We start from the raw sequence: 8,834 nt of genomic DNA, 5'->3' as shown, positions 1-8,834 counted from the left end.
CTCATCTTCCATTTCTTCAACACTCGCCTCTTCAGCAGTGAACTGAGGCATAGGTGAGGAGATGACTAGGGTTGAAGGGATTCTATCCACTTCAATTTCTTCATCCAACTGCTCTGTCGAAGCAGCATAAGGAGTTTCTTCATCGGATTCCTCGGGTATCTCATAATCTTCACCAAACGGAACTAGGTCCTTTGATGGCATGAAAGAGATAGGAGCGGCATCAATAGGATTTTCAGCTGAACTTGTCAAAGGCTTCATTTTCTTCGGAGCGGAAGAATCTCATGAAGCTGATGCCTTCCTCTTTTTCATCATTGCACGCTCTGTAGCCTTGGTCTTCTTCACATCTAATGCAGATGGAAGGATCGGAGCTGGTGTAGGCGCAGGAGGTGCAGAGGACTTTGGTTCATCTTCTTCAGGCGCAACTGTTTCAGTTGCCCTGACTTCTTCATTTTCTTCAGGCGCACCACTAGTGGATGCCCTGGCAATTTCTTCAGTGGCTGGAATGGAGTCATCAGCCCTGGTACTCTCACTTTCTTCAGCAGCCTGACTGACATCAGTGATGCTGGCATGTTCTTTAGTAGGCTGAGCAGATGCTTCAGCCAGAGGAATTTCAACATGCCCCGGAGCAGTGGCAGTTGAAGTAAATGTCTTCATCAAATTGACGAACCGAACCTTTGCTCCCTTCCAATCAGCATAGTACCGATTGAAATCATCACTCAGTTGCTTTATTTCAGCTTGTAAAGCAATGAGTTGTTTAGGGGTAAGAGTGAGGACATTGTCCTTGAGGTAGTGCTTTTTCTTGTATTGCGCTTTCTTCAGTTGTCGGCCTTGTTCATATTTCCACTTCTCTTCCTCAATGAAATGAGTTAGCACATGACTTTGACCAGGAGTGAGGTTCATCTCCGGCAAAGGTGTAGTAGGGTCCTTGTGCCATAAGTCAATGAAATCGAGGATCAACCTAGGATCCAGACATAGTGGCACATTGCTGCATTTGGCTCTAGCGGCCCTGGCTTGCCTGTCCCTGATGATTTCGACAAGTTCTTCATCATCAGCCTCATCATCATCAGAGGGGATTTGGAAGGCAACCTGCTTCTTGTGAGGACTTGGTCAATGGCCTCGTCCAGCAGTGGCCTTTTTCTTCAGCAGAGATGGACCGGCTGAGGAACTTGGTGCAGCAGTGGAGCTAGCAGATGCTCCAGAGGCAATAGAGATGCCAGTTGTCCTTTGGCACGTGGCGAGATGCACAGGTGCCGAGGATTTGGTCGGAGCAGCTGAAGACTTTGTCGGAGGAACTAAGGACTTTGGAGGAGGAGGAGCAGACTGAGGAATTTGCCGTGAGGGCTTTGAAGATACTGGCCTTGAGGGCATTGCTGAGGAGCTTGGCCGTGAGGACATTGAAGGAGAAGTACTTGACTTGTGGGCAGGCTTCCTAGGCATCGCCTTCCTGGGCTTACTAGCAGAGGCCTCAGCAGCGGTAGCAGCAGCAGCAGAATCTTCATTGAATTTCCACACTGCTTCCTTTGCTTGTTTGGTCAGTTTGGCCTGGTGCCTTGCCCATTCATCAGCATAGTCCTCACCGCGCTTGAGGCTGGTGGTATCCACCAGTTGGCCAGGTGCCAATGGAGGTCTTGAGCATGGAGGGTTGAGCGCGGATTTCTTCATGTACTTGGGAGTAACATACCTATACTCCCTCCATTCTCGTGCCCATCTCCTCTCAGTCCGTTGTATGCGCACCTTGCGCTGATTCTTGTCCTCCTTGCCAAACTTGGCCTCATCAGGAGTGCAGTATCCAGTATAAATGTCCTCAAGGATTTCAAACGCAGTATTGACCTCAAGCCTCTTTCCTCCCTTCTGTGGCTTCTTACCGTCAGCCATTTTCTTCAGCTGAGGATGAACAACTGAAGTTTCTAAAGAGGTATGCAACTTTTCTTAGAGGAACGCTGCAAAGGAGTTAAGTTGATGAGAACCTAGTGATTCAGCAGCGGACATGTGTAGTTGCGAGGAATTTGGAGAGGTCATATGCGTTCTCAGAAGATTTTCAAAAAGGAATAGGTTTGAGGAATTTGACTAGATGAGTCTTGAAGAATTTCGCTAAGCATTCTTAATCTTAGGTTCCAGAGTTGTACAGATTTGAAAATCCACACAATTGAGGAATCTTGAAGAACATCATTGCTTAGAGAAACGAATCAAGAACAGATAACACGTGAGGTGTTTAGTGTGTGAAGATTTGAAGAATAAACACCTTTGAAGATTTTCAAGAAAGCACATGAATCAAAGCGGGCAATAAAAGTAACTTTTAATTACCCCTTGATGAAGAACACGACGAACTGGGAAGTGTTGAAGTGAAGTTCGCCACGCCCTATCTCGGCAGAGGAAGACAGCGATGGCAGCGGCAGAGTGAAGAAATCTGCAACCGGCGCGAGTACGACGATGACGAGGTTGAGGCAGTGAAGCTCTTCCTCACCGGCGATGATGGAGTAGCGGCGGCGCTAGGGTTTGGGAAGCTCGAGCGGGAGTGAGATCGAGCGGAGTAAAAGTGAAGTGAGGAAGAGGCAGGGGTATTTATAGTGGCAGTGAAAAACTGTACGCCCGAAGATTTCAAACGAACGTGCCCCTGGCCCTTCTCATTCACGTGACATGTGTCACCCACATACTGTGAGGTGGAAATCTTGAAGGATCGTGGGTGAATAGATAAGTATTATCATGGAATGCGGAACGGTTTGAGCGGCAAAGCCAAAAATTCAGATAAGATTATTTTAAGTTTTCGTTCGGAATTTCTTCAGCCGTCAAGGACACAGTGAAGATTTTGAATGAGTTTCAAATTAGAACGCACATGAAGAATTTGTGAAAAGATTATATTGAGTTTAACATGGAGGGGGAAGGGTCCGATCACATTCACTTAGCGGAAAAAGTCAACTTGAAGAATTAGCAATAGGTGAAGAATTAGCATTAACTTATTGCTAATTCTTCAAGTTGACCTTTTCCGCTAAGTGAATGTGACCGGACCATATATATATATATATATATATATATATATATATATATATATATTCAAATGAAGACAGACGACGGAAATAGTGAAGACATTGCAAGTTGAAGAATTTGAATTTCAAAAACTGAGGAAAAACTCAAATTTTAAGATTTTCAACTTTTTGTGGTGGCGTAACCCATCGTATAAGAAAGTTGACTTCAGACACCGCGTACAATTGTCGTAGGGCTCTGAGAGTCAATTTCTTCGTTAATTTCTTCACACTTAGAGGGTTAGTCTTCATTGATTGAAGAAAAACGTTACTTCGTGTGTTGCGCATCTAAGTCATCAAGTCAGCATAAGTGTTAGGATGAGTGTCCATTTCAGAGAACATCCGAAGATTCTAGGATATTTAGCTCACACTGCAACTTGCTAAATCTCTTCTCATCCAAGGGCTTAGTGAAGATATCGGCCAGCCGATCTTCAGTGCTTGCGTGGCAGATGGAGATATCGCCCTTCAACACATCATCACGAAGAAAATGATGACGAATCTGGATGTGCTTTGTCTTCGATTGCTGAACTGGGTTGTGAGAAATCTTGATAGCGCTCTCATTGTCGCAGTAGAGAGGCACATTCTTCACGTTGATGCCATAGTTATTGAGTGTTTGCTTCATCCATAGTAATTGAGCACAGCAAGAACCAACAGCAATGTACTCAGCTTCTGCAGTGGGGAGTGATACGCAGTTCTGATTCTTCGAGGACCAACAGACCAAAGATCATCCGAGGAAATGGCATGTGCCTGTTGCGGTCCATGCGATCGCCAGCATAGTCAGAGTCTGAATATCCAATGAGATCAAATGAAGAGCCCTTGGGATACCATAATCCAAGTGTTGGTGTGTGAGCTAAATATCGAAGAATATGCTTCACAGCCTTATGGTGTGATTCCTTCGGTGTAGCTTGAAATCGGGCACACATGCAAACACTAAGCATAATATCTGGCCTAGATGCACATAGGTACAATAAAGAGCCAATCATGGAGCAGTATACCTTTTGATCGAAGTCTTGACCATTTTCATCAGTGCATAGATGGCCATTTGTGGGCATTCGAATTTTGACACCTTTGCAGTCTTGCATGCCGAATTTCCTCAATACATCTTTGAGGTATTTCTCCTGAGATATGAATATGCCATTGCATTGTTGACGAATTTGAAGACCTAAAAAGAATTTCAATTCTCCCATCATAGACATCCGATATTCTTCACTCATCATATAGGAAAATTCATCACTATAATGTTGGTTAGTACAGCCAAAGATAATATCATCAACATATATTTGGCACACAAACAATTCATCATCATAAGATTTTGTGAAAAGAGTCGGGTCGAGTGAACCGGGTTTGAAGCCTTTCTTCATGAGGAATTCCTTCAAAGTACCATACCACGCCCGAGGGGCTTGCTTGAGGCCATACAGGGCCTTGTTGAGTCTGAAGACTTTGTTGGGATTCTTTGGATCTTCAAAACCTGGGGGTTGAGCAACATATACTTCTTCCTCAAGCTTACCATTCAGGAATGCACTTTTCACATCCATTTGATATAAAGTTGTAAGTGCACCTAGTGCCCCTTAGTGATTTTGGTGTATTGAATACTTATAGGTGACGAGACTGATGCATTTGTCAGTGTACACAGGTCTATAATTCTGTGAGGAGTTTGATATTTACAGAGAAAGTTGACCCCTAAAAATGAAGTTCTTTAACTGAAGACTTTGGATTTCTGAACACTTTGAAAGTGAAGAAATTGGTGTGACCTTGAAGACTTGGTAATCATTCGAGGAACATGAAGCGCGAAGACTTTTGTTTTCATAGTTTCATTTTCTCTTTCTTGAGTCATAGGAAACACCGTACTCTTAAAGGGGATCGAGGAAATTTCCATGTGATGCTCAACTCAAATCCTACACCTACCAATCCTTTCGAGTGAAGCCATTGGAAATCTCATACAGTTTAGTCATATTCTTCAGTGACAGAGACGAAGTTCTTCTGATCTCTGAGGAATTTGTTCTGACTGAAGAGTTAGGAATTCGCCAGTGCGGATTGCCTACCAAGTGAGGAACATGATAGCCCTGAGGAATTCGAACCCCAAATATTCTAACTGTTGTTGTGCTACGCGCCAGCTTTCCCAAAATATCCACCCACCAAACGGTCATATCAGACAAGGGCATTTATGTCTTATCATGTCGGGCTGCTCCCTAGGCTATAAATAGCCGCCCCCTACAACCACTGGTTGGTTGGCTGCTCTGAGAGAAACTGACACTTGTCATTTGAGAGCAACCCATCCTCCGAGGACTTTGAGTGAAAATCATCAAGTGAGGAAATCCCAAACCCAAACCTACAAAACCCCAAGTGATTGAGCATCACTGAAGAGATTGATCCTGCGTGGATCCGACGCTTGTTTCCTTTGAAGACTGTGCTTCTTCCTGACGGTTAGGTGTCAAGGTCTAGAGCATCCAAGAGGAATTGTGGATCGCCGAGTGACCGAGTTTGTGAAGGTTCGGAAGTCACCTGAAGACTTACCACGAGTGATTGGGCGAGGTCTATGTGACCTTAGCTCAAGGAGAATACGGTGAGGACTGTGTGTCCGGGACTGGGTGTCCTCGAGTTTAAATACTCAGTCGCTCCAACCATATGTACAACAGAGACAGTAGTTGGAACTGGTCTACCAAATCATTGTCTTCACCGAGCATACTGGTTCTATTTCCTCAACTCTTTAAATTCCTCATGTATGTTGTTGTACGCCTGTTCATATCTGTTTGAAGACTTTGACTGAAGACTTTCTCAATTTTCTCAGTTCTATTTCTTCAGTCTGTTCGTCTTCTTCCTCGTGTTATCCTATGTTTACGCTTTCTGTACTCTTTGCTTGTCTTCATTTCATCATGATGACTAAGTCTGTGTTCCTTTCTGAGTACTTATTCCGCTGCAAGCAGTTCTTCATTTAGGAATTTCCTCACCAGCAAATTCCTCAGTGAAGAATTCATAAAAATCACCCATTCACCCCCCTCTAGTCGATATAACGCACTTTCAATTGGTATCAGAGCAAGGTACTCCCTTGTTCTGTGTGATTTTAGTTTAACCACCTGGAGTTCTAGTTATGTCGACCGCAGGTATGATCAAGGTCTCTGCTTGGTGTCCTACCTTCGATGGCACGGACTACCCCTACTGGAAGAATAAGATGTGAATGCATCTTGAAGCAATTGACAACGATCTCTGGTATGTTGTGGAAAATGGTGTTCCCTCAGTCACACCTTCCCTGAATGCTGCTGATGTGAAGAGATTCAAGCAACTCGATTCTCAAGTGAAGAATATCATATGTGGCCATCTGAGTAAAGGGCAGTATGGTAGAGTAAGTGCTTTGGAAACTGCTAAGGTTATCTGGAATAGGCTCTCCAAAGTAAAAGAAGGAGTCTCAACTCAACGTGACTCTCGTGTTGACGTTCTTCGCAATCTCTTCAACCGCTTCAAAAGACTCGACAATGAAAATGTTCAGCAATCCTTTGATCGCCTCACTGATATCTCAAATGAGCTTCAATCGCTTGGCGCCACTGACATCACCGACCATGAGGTGGTGAATAAATAGCTGAGATCACTCGATTCTTCATTTGACACTCTGGCACTGATGATTCAAGAGCGTGCTGATTACAAGTCACTTGATCCCGCTGATATCCTCGAGAGGCTAAACACTCATGAGTTCCAGCTTGCTGAGAAGAGAGATCTCTATGGTTTGAGCTACGTCAAACCACGTGCTCTGAAGGCCAAGGAAGTCTCTGAGTCTGAGGAAGAAGACTCTACCAGCAGCCTTGGTGATCCTGAAGAACTGAGTCAGGAACTAGCACTGCTCGTGAAGAAATTTCAGAAGTTCTCAAGACGTGGTCGCTTTGGAAAATCCTCAAGGAGCAACGATTCCTCATCCGGTGGCTACAATAAAAGGTTGTGCCACAAATGCAAGAAGCATGGTCACTACATTCAAGATTGTCCTCGGTGGGACAAGGAATTAAAGAAGAAGAAATACAAGGATTACAGTTCTGATGACGCCAAGAAGAAGAAGAAATCTTCAAAGTCTTCATCATCAAAATCCTCAAAGTCTTCATCTCACAAGAAGAGCAGCTCCAAGAAGGCTCGGGCATTCATTTGCAAGGAAATGGATTCTGAGGCTGAATCTGAGGATCATGAGGAAGAGGAGGCATCTGAGGAGTCTGAGTAGGGTGTGGCAAGTCTAGCTCTTGCTACTGCATTTCTTAGCAAGTCTATCTTCAACTCTGAAGAAAACGGCAACACCAACAATCCTGATGAAGGCAATGATGACTATGCTCCCACCTATTGCTTCATGGCAAAGGGTGCCAAGGTAACTAAATACCCCTCCTCTGAATCAAGTGAGGATGAATTTGATGAAAATCTTAAGCCCAGCTACTCTAAACTTGCTAAGATTGCTGTGAAATAACAAAAGGCAATTGAAAAACTTCAAAACATGCTAGACAAAAGTGATGATATGTTGGGTGATGAAATGGACCGCACTAAAGACTTAACTGAAAAACTTCAGAGACTTCAGTCTAAGTTTGACAACCTTCAAAGTCATCATAAAACTCTCTTATCTGATCACGAGAAGCTTTGTTATGAATTTCTTCAAAGCAAGGAAGATCTTGAGAAGCTAAGAGTGAGCTATGAAGATCTTTAGAAGGAGCGTGATTCATTACTTGCTCAACATATCAGCGCTACTCAGGAAGAATTTGTTCCCCCATGTCTGAAGTGCATTGAACGCGAATCTTCCAATTCTTCACCTAAATGTTCAAATGATTCAAATGTTACAAATTCTTCACCTGTCTCTGCTATCACTAATTCCTCATCTAAGGACATTGCTAGTACTACTAATGATGCAGGGCTGAAGGAATTGTACACAACAGGCATGTACAAAAGTCTCAAAGGGCATCAGATTCTTTGTGATGAGCTCAAAAAGCAGATCCTCAACAGAAACCCTAGGAAAGAGGGCATTGCCTTTGAGAGGAAACTCAATGATGATGGAACATATTGGAAACCTGAGCAGTACCCTAAAACCTCATGGGTTGCTACAAAGGGACCACCAGTTGATCCATCTAACTTATCTGGCTTTAGATGTGAATCTTCTCATTCCTCTGATGAGTCAATTGACTCCAACTATAAACTGTTCAAAAATCAGAATGGTGAAGTTTTTGCTAGATATGTTGGCACTAACTGCAGAAACAGTTCCCCTATGAAGAAAATCTGGGTTCCCAAAAGTTGTCTTGAAAGTCTTCAGGTGGATGTCCTCATGACACCACCTGTGAAGAAAAGGAACCCCAGATCCAATTCTTCATATGGACCTAATTCTTCACATGGATCAAATTCCTCAAATGGATCAAAGTCCTCATATGATCATCATCGTGCTAATCCTTCTGTTTCGCAGGGTAGAGCTAAGGGCTATGAATATGCGCATTATTCTTCAAATCATTATGTTCATAAGTCCTCGAAGAATTTCTCTGCTTATTCATATGCTTACCCTAACCCCTCTTATGTGAAACGAAGCGGACTAGCTTCTATGCCACCTTTCTCATATGGTGCTCGCAGAGTGATGAACTCTTTGCCACCCCTTCAGATGTGGGTGGTGAAGAAAAAGAACTAATCTCTTATGCAGGGTCAGGTCTCCAGACGTGCTCAAAACGTCTGAAGAATTTGCTGGAGACCTGAACTATGCCTGAAAGGACGTAGGCTAATCATGAAGAAATGAATTCTCATTTCTCACGTCCTCATACTGTTTTATCTGTGCTATTGCTTGATGAAATTGAACTGATGAAATTGATGTCATAT

This window comes from Triticum aestivum, chromosome 7B (assembly GCF_018294505.1).
Source record: "Triticum aestivum cultivar Chinese Spring chromosome 7B, IWGSC CS RefSeq v2.1, whole genome shotgun sequence".
Lineage (NCBI taxonomy): Eukaryota > Viridiplantae > Streptophyta > Magnoliopsida > Poales > Poaceae > Triticum > Triticum aestivum.
Note: the sequence above shows the minus strand (reverse complement) of the source record.